Here is a 13459-nt window from a genome sequence, read left to right as displayed (position 1 = left end):
GTGGTAGAAACAAATGCGGCTTCTAAATTCCAGGGTGCGCTCCCAGGACTTTGAAAGTTGAAAGGCAGTGGACTCTGACCCCACACCCAGACAGGCTGGGGAAGTGGGGTGGTCACCTGGGGTCTGCTTAGGCTCTCCGGGGATACGGGACAGCTTTGGCTTTTGCCAACTTCCCTACCTGGAGGCAGGGGCTTTCCCTACCCGGAGGCAGGGGCTTTCCCTTCCCCTGTAGCCTAGCCAAACTGCCAGGAGGAGGTGGTGGGTTTAAGAAGCCTGGGTGTGAGCACCTCAGTCCTGACCATATGTTATCTGGCCTCAGCCAATTCTCCTGGCTTTTGCCATCCTACTGACTCACTGTGACCAACCTTTCAGGTCAAATTTACCGTACACCCCCCCCCTCCTGTCTCCCAGACAACTCCCAGTTGTTCTTCAAGACTCAATCTAAGGTCAGTCACCTCCTACAGAAAGCTGCTTCTAACCCTCCCCACCCCTGGATGGCTAAGGGGCCTGCCTTGTGCTCTCACAGTACCCCATGCTTTCTTCTATCATAGCCCTGATCACATCATGTGGAAATGTCTCCCCAACTGGGGACCTGTCTTGCTTGTAGCCCAGGACAGGTGCCCAGTGAGGGTTTATCGTATAAATCAATCTCTATGGTCCTAGGGCCCCTTCCTCCAGGAGGTTGGGTCCCTACCCCCACTCCAATCTAGAATCCAAGCCCCTGCTGTTCCTTCCTCCCGGGTATGGACAATCAATCCTGGTTCTCTAGAAGAACCCATGGCTAGGATGCTTTGCCCTAGACGAAAGTCCAGCCTTGGCCTAGAACCAAGATGGGGGAACCAAAGGGGGCCCCTGGGCCTAGTCTGACTCCTGAGTGGAGGTCTGACTGGGTAGTTTTCCAGCTGCAGACATCAGGGGAGTGCACAGTTATTGAATGCCTGCTATTTGCCAGGACCTTTCAAAGACTATGTCTTATTTCATTTAACCCTCATAAAGAGTCTATAAGATAAGCATTAATACCTCCAGTTTGCAGATGAAGAAACTGAGGTTTGGAAGAGGTTAAAGAATTTGGCTCAAGCCATACAGCTGGTAAATGTCAGGAGACAGGAATTCAGAGGTTGTGCCATTTACACTGTGCTTCTCTGCCTCCAGATCTGGCCCGACCCTACCCTGGATACCCTGAGCTGTACTGGCTGCTGAAGCACCAGGCTGGGTGCCCATTCTTGTCCCCTGAGGAGATGACTCCTTATCAAGGAGCTGCAGGAAGCTGGGAGCTGTGTCTTCCACCACCTTCCAGGCAAGTGCCTCTCAGCTGGCCACCGGGGCTCTTTGCCCACCTCATCCCACTTCCAGGATGCTGGGGCCGGGGAGGGGAGCAGTTGGAGGCCTCCCTTGAGCAAGGGAGCGGCATGCCTGTTTACATTTGGCTACTTCCCACCTTCCTCTGCAGCTATTTCTGAAGGTGGGAAAAACAACATGACTTAAAATGCACAGAGGTTTTGAGTGGGGGTGTGTGTACACTGACACGTAAAACTCAGGGCAAACACACGTGCACACACACATGCACACCCGCATCCACGTGCAGAGGGGAGCCTGGAGTACTCAGCCACCCAGGCCGGTGAGCGGTGGTCAGGAAGAGTGGTGGGGTTCTGCCGTGTGCTATGTGACTGGAGAGGCAGCAGGGACAAGCTGAGTCCTGGGATAGCCCTGTCACGGAGCTAGGGCTGTGGTCCTGCCGCACGTACACACCAGAGGCTCCTGCCTCCTGCCCAGGCCTCACCCAAGAAAGTAGAACCCACCAGCAAAGAGATCTTACTATTACTTACCACTTCCTACCAGAGCACCCTGGGAAAAGTTCACTGCTCTGAGCATCTGTTCCTTATGTGTAAAATGAGCTTGTCATTGGGATTAAAGGAACTGGGTGTGGTGCACACAGAGAGCTCAGCAAGGCTTAGTTCTCTTTCATCTCCCAGGGTTGGGAGGCTCCCCAGCTATAGGACTTCTTAGGGGGGGATAGAAGTTGGATCCCAGGACTCAACAAGCCCCTATTAAGCTTGCCCACTGTGGGCCCAGTGTCGCCCCCAGGTGGGATGGGGAGCTGTGAGCAGGACTAGATAAAACATCACACCTTTAAGAGTGCCACTCTGGCAGGACCAAAAATGCAAAATGATTAGGAGAGCCCAAGACAGTGCGTAAGGGGAGAGAGCTGCAGTGGGTGGAGAGGGCCTTCAGACCTTGCCCGAGCCCCAGGCTCCTCCTCCAACACCTCTGTCCTGGCACCTTTGTCCTACCGATGCTCAGCTGTATGGATGGGATCGAGAAGCCATTTAAAAGTTCATTAAAAACATCCAGAGACACCGCGATGAAGAGTGGCCCCCGCTTGCCACAACTGGAGAAAGCCCTCGCACAGAAACGAAGACCCAACACAGCCAAAAATAAATAAATAAAATTTAAAAAAACCCAAAAAACAAAAATATCCAGAGATTCACCTTTCCCTCCACTCCAGGCTCACCCTCCTCCTTGCCCCTGTGGCTGAGCTGGGGGGCGGGTGGTGAGCCAGAGCTCCAGCCCCTCAGCCAGGAGCCTCAGGCCGGGGCTCGGCATCCAGAGGCCCAGAGACGGGCAGCAGCTGGATGACTCATGTTTGTACGCACCTCTGGTCCCAAGGCTTGGCAAAGGCCCAGACAAGTCCTCCCCCTCACTGCTGAGCACACAGCCCCTTCCAAGATAGAACTCAGAGCTGCCCACTCACCTGCCATCACCACTTAAGGCTGTCTTGCACATGGCCCACTCATGCAGGCTTGATTAGCAATTTCTGCTGGGAGCGGGAGCTGCAGAGAAAGCTAATTGTCTTTTATCTATAATCTCCCGGGGTGAGCGGGAGTTCAGACTATCACGTGTACATTTTCCCCAACTGGATTTCAAGCTCTTTGCAGTAGGGGCTATGTCTTGCATGCTTTTTGTGTTCCCAGTGAGCCAAGTGGAGGATTGAGCATGCAGGGGGTACTGGTGAGTGGATACAAATTGTGAAGTGTGTAACTCTCCCATCAACCCTGTGTGCAGACAGAGAAGGGATTGTTTAGTCTCATTTTACAGGGGAAGCAACTGAAGCAAGGAGAGGTTAATTGACACGTCAGAGCTTGCACAGCTTCTGACGCGGTGGGGTCAGAATTCAAACCCAGGTCTTTGACTCTGTAACCTGCCCCACCAGCCCAGCCAAGATTCACTGCCTGGCAGCTCAACGCCCGCCTTACAGGAGCAGAGTGCAGGGCTGGTGGGCCCGAATGCCTGCTTCAGGTGCCAATCCTTTCAGAGATGAATGGGTCCTCTGCTCCTCCTCCCCGACGCTACCTGCGGGGGCCCTCAGACACCATTCCTTGATTTCTGGCTAGAGTGACTTCCCTGGGGGACACACGGGGAAGACCCTGTTCCTCTGTGTGTGTGTGGCTGGGCCTGGAAGCACAGGGACAGACAGAGCCAGCAGGCTGCACAGAGACCTCAGCCTGCCTTCGGATTGGGGGCTGGGCGCTCCTCTTTGTTCAGGGACAGCTGGAGCCATGACCGTCAGTGGCAGGGGAAGCAGGGCTGCCCACTCCAGGAGCAAAGTTTCTCTTGGAAGGGCTGGCTCTGCAAGCCCCAATGGACCTACCTCCCCGCCCCCGGCAGTGGCTCTGGATTTAGCAGAAAGTATGGAATTGATCCCGTACACTCCCCATTAATCTCCAACCCTTGGCAAAGCCCTAAATGAAGAATTTTGGAGAAGCTGACGTCAGGAGCTGGAGCTGCTCTTCTCCCTTTCCTCCATCTCTGGCCCTGCCCCCAGGACAGTCCCGAGCTCCTGCCAGCACTGACAGCGTTGCTCCTCCAGGTGGCTGGTGGATGCAGAGCCTCTCCCTCCCCCAACTCCTCTCCCCTCCCCACAGCCTCTGCCCAGCCCCTCTGAGCTGGGAGCCCTCCGGAGGGAGGAACAGCGGCAGTGATCAATTGCCTGGCCTTCCCTGCTGCTTCAGTGCCAGGTCCCCCTGAGCTGCGGAGACAGATGGGCAGCATAATTGAGTGTAGCATTGATAAACTCCGGCCTCCTCACCAGCAGATAAGCGCTGGGTTGGGGGATGCAGAGGTGGGGGCGGCCATCGCTCCATCTGTACACCTGGCCTCCGGCTCCTCCCGAGAGGTGAGCATGGCCCCTCACTCCCACCTCTCATTTAATCACAGACAGCCAGGACCTCAGAGCTGGAGGAGACCTCAGCGTTTATCGAGTCTTCCAGAGTCTGAATTCCATAAATAACTTATGCAAAGGAGGAGTGGTGGAGCGGAAGGAGCCTGGGCTCTGTGATCAGAGTTTGAGTCTGGCTCTGCCGCTCACTGCGTGACCCTGGACAAAGTTAGACGACCCAAGCTGGGAAATGAGGATGAGACCCTCTCACAGAACCGCTGTGAGGAGCCAGGATGCAAGGTCTATGACGTGCCTGTTAGTTGCCTTCATCGCCCCCTTCACCATTGCCTCTCCTCCCATCTTAGCCCCTACTTCTCATCTCTCACCTTTCGTCGGAAACTTTTTCTTTCCATTATGGTATAACTTATGTACAGGAGAGTATATAAATGGCACGAATCCCAAGTGCACAGCTTGATGAATTTCTACCTTAGTAGATACCAGTACAACCACCACCCATAGCAAGATATAAGCATTTCCAGCCCTCCCGAGGTTCCTATGTGGCCCTTCCCAGTCAATGTACAGCCCCCACCTGGAGTTAACCATTGTCCTGACTTCTATCATCATCAATCAGTTTCATCTTTTAAACCCAGAATTCCCCTTCCTTCTCCATCACAACTTGGAACCAGGGTCTTTGGAAACAGTTGACTCTGGCTTTAGGGAACGCCAGAACCTCAGACCTGAAATTCACTTAATTCATCCTCCTGCTTCATAGTGGCTATAGCTTCTCAGGGTCTCACACTTAATCAGCGATCTCCAGGAAGGGAGACTGATTCCTCTTATTCATCTTTCTTGTTTTACCATTCCCATATCTAGAAATTGCTCTACGCCCTAGGGTCCCCTCTCTGGTTGGAATCCTATGACTTGGGCCTGTGAGTGTCATGCTGCCTTGAGGCAAGAAGATGGCAGGATAACCTCCTGGCAGCCCTTCTCCAAAGCCCTGCTGGGTCTTGGCCACCTCCTGGGGCAGCACTGCTGGCCCCTTTTTGTTGCCAGACCCCTAGGTAATCTGATTACAGAATCTGGGGCACCAGGCAGAGGACAAATGGGGGAGTGACCAGGAAGGAGAGACCCAGACTCACTTCTAACTGCCCTAGACCTCTCCACTTGCCCATTTCAGAGGCTCCTCGCACTCAACTTGTCACAAGCCCAACATCTCCCACCAAACCTGCTCAGGAGGCACTGCCATCCTCCAGTCTCCAAGACTGGAAATCTCCGCCATGGTGACGCGTCCCTCTCCCACCTCACACACACCCACCACAGTGCTCAAGCTAACGTGCCCTTTTCATTTCTTGTCTTGACTCTCACAGTGGCCTCCTCACCCTTGAGTGACCCTCTCGTTCCCAGGCACCTCATGCTCCTCCTAGACTAGACTTGCTATTTCCTTCTCCTCCTCGGGCCTCTCACTCAACCAGCAAAACTTCTCCCCAACTTCAACTATCAAACTCCTCTTCAGCCATAAAAACCCATCGCAAATGCCACCTCCTCTGTGACATGTTCCCAGAGGCCCTCCTAGAAGGGTGGTGACACCCACCGCAGTCCCGGAGACTCTGAACAGACCTCCATGGTAACAGCACCTTCCTTATTGTCATTCTGAGAGCCTGTGTTCTCAACCAGGCTGTGAGCTCCTGGATGAAAGGATGGTTTGTTATTTATTTTTGTCTTCTCAGAGCCTAGTGCAGTGCAGAATTTCCTGGTAAGGGTGGGAGGTGTTCTACAGCCATGAACTATGAATCGCAACCCATTAGTGGGTCATGAAAACAGTTTAAAGTGGATAACAATATACATTAAAAAAATGAAATAGAAAATAGAGTGCATTGTATGTAGCTAGACTAAGCGTTGTTTTGAGAAATTTTTCCCGTCTGTTTTACACACACATACACACACACACCTGTGTACAGACGGATGTGATGCAAAATCGTGCATTTTTGCCCTTGAGTCACAGCTATAAAAGCTTGAAAATGATGAGTCTGCAGAGCCTCTCTCTTTGAGTGAGGTGAGTCCCTTCAACTCTAGTTGATGCCGCTGGAAGGATGACATAAATCAAAGTGTCAGAGGGAAGATACGACGCCCCCGAGTGCCTTCTATGTGCAGGATTTCTATTTGCTGGCCACTTTAGAGATACCTCATCCCATCCTCCCAACAACCCTGTAAGTAGGTACTTTTTAGAAGAGAAACCTCAAGCTCAGTGGCGACAAGGGATCAGACCCAGGTCCCACAGCTAGAATGTGGAAGAGCCTGAGTGTGAACCCAGTTGTGTCTCATACACCAGCCCTTTCTATTTCCATGATTCTGGTGCCAGAAGCTGAATTCCAAGAGTGGAGGATACTGGGGAGACTGGAGGAGGGAAGGGAGAAAAATGAGAGGGCATCTCCTGGTGAAAGGATGAGGTTTCTCTTGTCTACCCTTGCCCTCCCCTCCCCTCTGGAGTGAGAAGAGTCAGTTCCAGTAAAAACCCTTTCCTGGCCCGGGAGGGAAGGGACTTGTTCCCAGGAAGAAATATCTACATTCCCAGGTCTCTGGACTGGCCCTGGACAGAGGGTGTTGCAATTCTACTGCCTGGAAGGGAGCCTGCCTCGTTATTTCTTAAGTAGGAGTGGAGGGCGCCAGTAGGTAGCCCACAGTCATTTTTGTCTGGTTGCACTGCACCAAAGAGGCTTCAGGGGAGTGGAGCCAGCTTTGCAGTGGCCTGGAGAGCAGTGCCAGGCTGAGCTCCACCGCCACACGCCGCCAGCCTTCTGCTGACTATCTGCCCATCCTCAGGAAACCTTCTCTGACCCCTCCATGCCTCTCCTGGGCTCCTCTGGTGCCTCAGCGTCCCTCCATCATCCACTGGCTGTTTACTTGTCTGTCTGTCTCTCCCTCCAGACTGTGAGGCCCTCAGGGGAAGAACTGTGCTCCAAGTTACCAGTTCCTCCAACAGTCTGGCACACAGTAGGAGCTCAGAAGATACCTGCGGAAGGAGAGAAAGAAAGGCAAGGAAGGGCAGGGCACGAGAACAGAAGGGGGCTGGTTGCTTCGGAGCTCCGGAAGAGCAGGTGGACCTGAGTCTGGCCTCGTGAAGGAGACCCAGAGCGCACCTCCTGTAGGCACACACCCGGGCTCCCCTGCCCTGGCTCTGGCCGCTGCATGGCCACTGTAGCCCTTCCCTTGATGGAGAAGGCACTTCTGACTTAACTTTCTGCCTCTGGATTCCACCCTACGATGATCCTCCCCCTCTGGAGCTCCCTCAGGCGCCCCCTCTGGAAATCCTGTGGACACTCTGAGATCTTAGGTTAGCGGTTCAAAGGAGGGCTTTGGAGTCGGCTCTGCATCTGAATCCTGGTGCTGGCTGTATGACCTCGAGCATCCTTACTCAGATTCCTCCTAACACAGGGAGAGAGCCTACCTCATGGGGGGAAATCTGCAAGAATGATGCCTGCTAAGTGCCTGGCGCTCACTGGAGCGCTCTTCCCTTTTCGTCTACCTCGGTCTGTCTGAGGCACAGTCCCTGGCTTCCAGGCCATCTGTGTACCAGGCCCGCACCAGACGGCCTGTCCATGGTCATGTGGCCTCTCACGCAGGCAGCCTCTCCTAGGAACCCTTCCATCTCAGTCTGACACTCCTTCCTGACGGAGCTGCCCTCTCCTGGGTCAACTTTAAGCACTCCCTGGGGCCTCCAACCAGGGTCCAGTTCTAGTCTTTAGGACTCGAGAAGGCTCTAGAACTCAGTTCATTTACAGATCTCCAATGTCTGACACACTCTCACCCAACAGCTCACTCTTCCTGGCTTAGGTGAGCAGCTCCTCTGTTTGCCCAGGTGCTCCTTGGAAGGGTCGAGAGGGCCCCTCCTAGCAGAGCTCTAAATGTCCCAGCTTGACCGCAGCGTGCGGACATTCCACACTGGCCATAGGCGCAAGCCAGAGGGGCAGCCAAGCCCAGCTACTGACCTCGAGCCTCTCCCGCCTCTCTCCCTATAATTCTCCCTGCCCTTCCTAGAATTAGCCGGGGGTGCTGGGCAGACCCTGCAGCATTCTTGAAAGGCTCCCTCCTGCAGCCCTTCAGACACAGTGGATCCCTGGGAGTTAGGTGCAGCGGAAGAAGAGGGAAGGCTTCAGAAAGATGCAAGCAATGCTCTTTCCTGCCCCCGTGCCTTTGCACATGCAGGGGCCTTGCCCAGAAGTCCCTGTCACCGCTTGTGTATTCCCATCTCTGAAGTCTCAGTTCACACTGCCCCTCTCTGAAGTCTTCCCTGACCACCACCCACGCCCCACTAATCAATCCCTTGCTCCTTCCCCCATCCTTGAAGAACCCATATCCACTGTGATGCTCAACTCCTCTCTCAGACTGTGAGCCCCTCGAGGGCAACTCTGTGACTCATGAGCCCAGAACTAATAGTGAGAGAAGCACCAAGGCATGGTGGGGGTGGGCGTGGGAGGAGTGCCTGGGGAGAGGGTTTGGGGCCTGGGGGGCTGAGGAGAAAGAGGCAGAGCAAATGGGGAACAGACCAGTTAAACAAGGAGAAAGGCCAAAGCTCTTCTAACGGAAAAAGAAAATGAAATCAGAATGAAAATTGATGAGGCGGAGAGAAAAGGAGACTCGTTTCATCAGCAGGTTTGCCAGATGAAGCTCAGAGATAAATCACGAGGCGGAAGGAGCCTTGGTCTCGGTGTGGCTCACTGCCTTCTCCTTCTGTCAGCTGTCTCGGGCAGGCCTGAGAGATAAATGGCTGCAGCTGAGGCCCCGCAGTGGGTTTTTTTCCATCCCCAACCGCAGTAAGAATGGCCTGTCAGTCCTCATCGCCTCCTCCAGGCCTGCCCTGCCCACGCCTTCACACGCTCCCCCTCCCGTGGCCCTCCTCTTCCCCTGCTCCCCTCCTCGGCCCCGCTGGCCTCTCCCTCAGCAGCCCCCTCATCATCCCTCCCCAGCTCGGGGTCAGGCCTGTGGAGAGCATTTGTCAGAAGCCCCGTCCGACCTTCTGTGCCCCTATCCAGCTTCTCTGAAGTCAGGGTGGGAAGGAGAGGTCAGGGCATGAGAACTGGTGGTAGAGGACATGGGACAGGACAGGGCTGGGTTCTAGTTCTGGCCTGGGACAGACCTTGGAGTGTGTCCTCTTACTTCTCTAGCCCTCGGGCTCCTCATCTGTGAAATGAGGAGGCTGGGCTAGAGCAGTGGTTCTAAAGCTGAGGTCCCTGGGCCAGCAGTATCAGCATCACTTGGAAACCTGTTAGACGTGCAGATTCTCAAGCCCACCCCAGACCTCCGGAATCCGGAACTCAGAGGGTGGGGCCTAGTTACCTGTGGTTGAGCAAACCCTCCAGGCGAATCTGATGTATGCGCATGGAGAATCACTGGGCTAGATAACCTCCAAGGACCCTCCAGATGAGATTAGAATTCTGTAAATGAGAACAGTGCCCGCTAGGAACGCTCAATTAAAACTACGTGGGGACTTCCCTGGTGGCGCAGTGGTTAAGAATCCGCCTGCCAATGCAGGGGACACAGGTTCGAGCCCTGGTCTGGGAAGATCCCACATGCTGCAAAGCAACAAAGCCCATGCGCCACAACTACTGAGCCTGCACTCCAGAGACCACGAGCCACAACTACTGAGCCCACATGCCACAACTACTGAGCCTGCGCACTAGAGCCCGGGAGCCACAACTACTGAGCCCACATGCCTAGAGCCCATGCTCCGCAACAAGGGAAGCCATTGCAATGAGAAGCTCGCCCACCGCAACTAGAAAAAGCCTGCACACAGCAACGAAGACTCAGTGTAGCCAAAAATAAATAAATAAATAAATAAAAAGTTATTTAAAAAAAACAAAAAACCTATGTGTATGATGAACTCCTTATCATTATCCTGATAGATAAGAGTTGAGTTTTCCAGACCCCTCTCACCTTCTCTGTCCCGGCCACAAGGAAGCTCTCTACCCAATGAGCATTAATAGAGCCCTGACTGTATGCTGGCACTGTGAGGGGATAGGGATACAAGGTCATGGGGAGGGCAGGCGGGAGTCACAAATTTAAAAACAAAACAAAACAAAACACTCTACTAAAGTATGATAAGAATTGTCACAGAAGTACTTACCAAGGACAACAGGGGCATAGTCTGGAGGAGAAAACACAATTCTGCGAGGAAATTTCTAGAAGTCATTGAATTATACACTAAAAATGGGTAGATCTGATGGTATGCAATGTACTTCAATAAAGTTGTTGTAAAAAAAACCTCCCAGGGAAGTGTTGCCTAGGTCAGCAGATGCACAGATGGTAGAAGACCATTCTATACATACTGGGGACACCAGGAGCAAAGGTCCTGGGATAAAAATGATGAAGTGAACTCCAAGAACTGAGTGGTCCCCCTTAGTTTCCAAGAGTGTAGGTGATGTGAAGAGGCTGGAGCAGCAGGCTGGAGCCAGAACAGTCTGGACATGATATTGGAGGTAGAGGGCAGCCAAGAGGGCATCTAAGGCAGTGATACTATAGCCATCAATAATATCTATTATGACTGGATGCACCTTGCAATTTAAATTCTTCCATCTCCACGATCCTGTGTGATATTCACAATAGCCTTGCAAGGTCATAGATGCCATTATCCCCATTTTAATGGAAAAGATATTAAGTGACTTGCCCAAGATCATACAGCAAACAAGTAATGGAGCCAGGGCTAAAAGACAGTGTGCTTCCAAGTCCAGACTTACTTTCTCAGTGGGACGGCAATGTTAAAAATGGTAGCCATTGGCCAAGGACTGCCTATGAGCCAGGCCTTGGGCTGGGCTCTGAAATGAGTGGTTGCACTCAATGCTCAAAACCACAGTAAGATATGGGGATTACTAGCCCCATTTCACAGATGTGGAGGATAGGTAGGTACCTTGCACAAGAACATCCAGCTGGTAAAGCCAGGACTCAGACAAGGTCTGGCTGGCTGCCAAAGCCCATGCTCTGCACTCTGATCCCACATCACCCTCCTCCAGCTCCCACTGCCCAGCTCTCTTCAGGCCCAGAATGGAATGGGAGATTTCCAGCTGACTTCTTATTCAAATTCCCTTGAGCCAGGGCCAACCCAAGAGAAAGAAACTGGCCCCCAGCCGAAGCTGAACAGCCCTTCTTTAAGGGAAGGCCCTTTCCAATCTGGCAGGGGCTTCTTTCCTCCAAGCCCATCAATGCCTGCTGAGCCCCACACACCCGCTGGGGGACCAGTGCCTTCCAGGGCCCGGAGCCCAGTGGATAGAAGCACTTCCATCTCATGATCAATAACAGGCATAATTCAGTGACTGCAGCAAGTACAAAGGAGTGTAGGTTAAATCAATATTTAGAAGCTTCGAAATGAAACTAATTAAGAGCAAGCCTTAATGATTTTTACTGTCTGGGAATAAAAAGGACAAAAAGCCTGCCCATATTTCATGAGTCCACCTTAGTAGCTTGTAATCATTTGGGAAGAGCAGAAGATGAAAAGTGCTCCCAGCCAGAGCCCCACTTTCTGCATTGCAGGAGAGGGGAGCACCTCGTCCTTGGTAGCAGAAGACGAGGAGGAGAAAATGAATGGGATGGAGCACAGGATGCAAACTGCATTGTGGAAGGCCACTGGCTTAGGTCAGGGATCGTTATGTATTTAATTGTGCCCCCCCCCCAAAGATACAGTGAAGTCCCACTCCCAGAACCTGTGAACGTGACCTTAATTTGGAAACAGGGTCTTTGCAGATGTAATCAAGTAAAGATGAGGTTTTACTGGGTTAGGGTGGGCCCTAATCCAATGACTGGTGTTCTTATAAGAAGAGGGAAATTTGGACACAGACACAGAGACACAGGAAGAATTCAATGTGGTGATGGAGATCGTGACTGAAGTGCTGCAGCTGCGAGCCAGGGAAGCCAGGACCAGAGCCTGGGAGAGGCAAAGGAGTCTCCCCTACAGGTTTCAGAAAGACCACAGCCTGGTCCTGCCTCCCTTCTGACACACTGATTTCAGACTTCCAGCCTCCAGAACCTGAGACAATTAAGTTTCTGTTATTTAAGCCGTCCAGTCCAGTTTGTAGTACTTTGATACGGCAGCCCCAGTAAACTCATGCTGGGATCCTGGATTCTGGTTCCCACCCTACCACTTACTAACTGTGCAAGGTTGGCAAAATGCTTAACCTCCATGAACCTCAGTTTTCACCTCTGAAAAATGGGGATAAGACTAGTTCCTTCCATCTTTTCTGTCCAGAGATCTGGTTCAGATCTAATGAAAACATGAGTGTGAAATACGCTATGAGCTGTGAATGCTACACAAATACCACCTAGGCTCACTGCTAGTGGAAACGATCTGGGATCGACTCAGGAGCTGTCAGATGGGCAGGAAGGAAGTTCCTTGCCAGCTCACAGGGCTGTGATCCAATCAGACCACAGGCGTGAGGTGTCTTTGCCTCATCAGAGATATCATATACATGAAGAGTATTTTTATTGTCGTTCTCAACAGAGATTTTATTTGTTGCCCACTTGGCCCTAGTTTTCTCATCTGTAAAGTGAAAGGGTTGGACAACATTATTAAGGTATTTTTCAGCATCAATTCCTGGGCTTATTCATATATACATATTAATATATATTTGATATATATACTTAAAGTAGTATATCTTAGCATCCCAACCTCATTCTCATCCCAGTAGCCCAGGACAATGCAGAGGGGTGCCAGCTAAGTACTGTGGTGAGAGATAGGAGTGCTGGGGTTTTGCATCCCTTTGCCCTCTACTGCCTGGGTTAAGAGCGGAACCAGAGCACTTTCCTCTCTCCTCCCTCAAGCTTACCAGGCATGAAAGGAACAGGAAACCACGCAGGCAGCAAATAAAATCTCTATCGATCATGAGATGGCTGGCATCCCAAGTCCGGCTGGCTCAGAGCTGTTCATCTTAAATAAACGTTCCTAATGATCCACTCATACTTAATGCTGGAGCTGTCTTGTTAAAGTGCAACGGAACAGGGTGGCTAAATGTGGGGCTGCTGCCTCTCTGTCGGGGCCTCTTCCAGGGCTCCAGGGGGGAATAAGGTTCTCAGGTGGCCTCTCAGAATTTTGGAAGGAGCTGCACCTTGCAGCAGTGGGGTTCTCAAATGGGGGGACCAAGCTAGCTTCCTGCCATACGACAACCAATATTCTTCCCAGATGTGTATCAGTGTGACGAATGAGCATCTGTTTGCATGCCGCCCTCACAGGAAGGAAAACATCAGCAGCATCAACATGATAACCGCCACCGCGATGCTGTCACCTGAGATTTACCAGCACGGTGGTCACCCCACCTGCAG

The 13459-nt window shown here is 52.3% G+C and overlaps 2 protein-coding genes across 2 annotated transcripts in view; one reads left to right on the top strand and one right to left on the bottom strand.

The window, feature by feature from the left end:
• Nucleotides 1–1237, top strand: part of MDM4 (MDM4 regulator of p53) — a 94224-nt gene extending 92987 nt beyond the window's left edge. Inside the window, exon 7 of the transcript XR_009700579.1 lies at nucleotides 1153–1237. The gene's annotated coding sequence lies outside the window, so the exon portion shown is untranslated. The remainder of the gene's footprint in view (nucleotides 1–1152) is intronic.
• Nucleotides 1–13459, bottom strand: part of LRRN2 (leucine rich repeat neuronal 2) — a 63387-nt gene that overhangs the window by 3477 nt on the left and 46451 nt on the right. The gene's annotated exons all lie outside the window — the stretch shown is intronic.

The sequence above is a fragment of the Eubalaena glacialis genome, chromosome 3 (assembly GCF_028564815.1).
Source record: "Eubalaena glacialis isolate mEubGla1 chromosome 3, mEubGla1.1.hap2.+ XY, whole genome shotgun sequence".
Taxonomy (NCBI): domain Eukaryota; kingdom Metazoa; phylum Chordata; class Mammalia; order Artiodactyla; family Balaenidae; genus Eubalaena; species Eubalaena glacialis.
This window is presented reverse-complemented; position numbering and strand designations above follow the sequence as displayed.